The sequence below is a fragment of the Apium graveolens genome, unplaced genomic scaffold (assembly GCF_009905375.1).
Source record: "Apium graveolens cultivar Ventura unplaced genomic scaffold, ASM990537v1 ctg559, whole genome shotgun sequence".
Taxonomy (NCBI): domain Eukaryota; kingdom Viridiplantae; phylum Streptophyta; class Magnoliopsida; order Apiales; family Apiaceae; genus Apium; species Apium graveolens.
The window spans coordinates 16003-18288 of record NW_027419016.1 but is presented as its reverse complement, the minus strand read 5'-3'; positions in this window follow the sequence as shown (position 1 = coordinate 18288).

Here is a 2286-nt window from a genome sequence, read left to right as displayed (position 1 = left end):
TTTGTAACCACACAAATTCAAGGGCAAGAAGGTAATTGACTAAATCAAACACAAAAGCAAAGCAACCAAGCCAAGTAAATTCATTCTTCATCAAAAATCAAAAAGAACCAAGGCCTTGTTCATCCTTGCTCTCGGCTTTTCACTATTCATTAGGCAAGAAATTTCAAAAATTCAAGATCCAAGCTTTCCTAAGACTTCTCAAAGCTTCTTAAGGCTTCCTAGCTCCTCCCACCACTTCAAGGAAGGTATACCATCTCCAAACCCTAGATTCCTATATATTATAAGATTATTTTGATTAGTAGGATGATATTGTAGCTTGTTGTTGTGATTAGAGTTTGGGATTTGAAATGGTAGTGAAATGGAATGGTAAATGTTGTGGTTTTGATTAAAAGAACTTAAGTATGATTAAAGTTAAGTTTAGGCATAAGTATGAATGATTAAATTGAATTGGTTGGGGTTGTTATGATGTGATAAGGATGGATTTTGGTTGTATGTTGGATTTGAGGTTGATTTGGGATGGTTTTGAATGGTTTAAAATATTGGAAATCGCGTAAACATAGCCGTCGTAACGTCCGATTTTCTTTGGACTGTTTTTGTGCATAGAATTAGGACCCGAGAACCCCCTGCTAGATTATGACCACTTCCATGTTTCGATAGCTCATGTTACGAGCTTCGTTTTGATATGTAGTTCGTTCGATTCCGATGCACGGTTTAGGAGAAACGACCGTTTCAAGTAACGGCGTTTCGTGAACGAAACTTTTTCCCTCGCCTTACTTTGAAACATAGTTTAAAGACCAAAAAGGGTTAATTAATGTATGAAACATTTATGGTAAGTGTGTTAGGCAGTTGGTAAGACACTTGCGAAGGAATCGCTTTAAAACTCGTAAAGGTTAAATTATTAAAAATGGTGGAGCCGATGGTACCCGAGTGACTTAAGCAAATCAGTGAGCGCAAAACAAGCGTTAGAGTCTAAGTTAGTTAAAGTATAGATTTATAAGTGATTTTGGTTTAATTCCAACTTACTTGTTGTTTATAGGTTACCAGACTCGTCCCGAGCCTTTTATCACCCCAAGTCGCTCAGGCAAGTTTTCTACCCGTTATAACTGTTGTTGTGATGGATATATGTATTTGCATTATCTTGCGATAGATGCATGTTGGTTAATTAGCAAATGATGCAATATATTGAAGCATGCTGCTATGGTATATATATATGCATGCCTGTTTCATATTCTTGATTTATATATCTATTGGTTCAAATGCTTATAGTTGCATAATACCTATGCTAGAGGATAGCGGTAACTTGCATATACCCTTAGTATAGGGACCCAAAGGTGAAAATATTTTCTAAAACCGGGAGTCGAGGATCCCGAGTAGATTTTGTATATATGGATATGGATATATATATATATATATATTTATATATATATATGGTTATAGTTTTCCAAACTATTAATCGAATAAGGGTTATTCGATAACTTTATATTAATTATTGAATATTATTTCGAATATTATTCGAGGGCTTATGACTCCTTTATATTATTATTGAATATTACTTGGATATTCAATCGAGGATGTATGACTCCTTTATTTTATGAATATTATTTATAATATTCATTCGAGGTATTATGACTCCGCTTATTACTAAAATATATTCTTTATTTTATTAAAGAATAAGGTGTCAATAATCAAACTTATTTTCGATTATTCAAATAAAGATAATACTTTCATATAAGTGTATCCTTGGTTATTTAATACTCGTTTCAAGTATAAGTTTTAATACTTCTACTTCAATTATTTTTATAAAGATAATTCTTTATGAGAATATTATTTAAATAATAATATTCAGATATTTTCTAATATATCGGGACTGATTTATTTCATTAAATCAGTTTTACTCCAAACACTCTTTAAAGTGTTTTCGAGTCTTCAAAATGATTTTTAAAAGTTAGAGCGGATCCCAAAACTCATTTTTATATTTAAGATCTTCCTTTTAAGGGGATTTAAATACTCGCTCAAAACCTGAGGGATCCGGCTCTATGGTGTATTTTATATTCGCAACAAGGTTGCTGTTTTGATAAATGAATTGATTACTTGCCCAATGTTCGGGAAGTAAGCCCATCTAATTGAGTCGGCATAAGCGACAGGCCGGGGTACGGTCTATCAAAGTGTAAGTGGCTGGGTGGCAGTCCATCAACGCGTAAGAGGCCGGGTGGCGGTCCAGCACAAGGTCCTTATGTGGCCAGGGTGATGACCGGTGGGGGATTCATCCATCTACTAGTAGAAAAT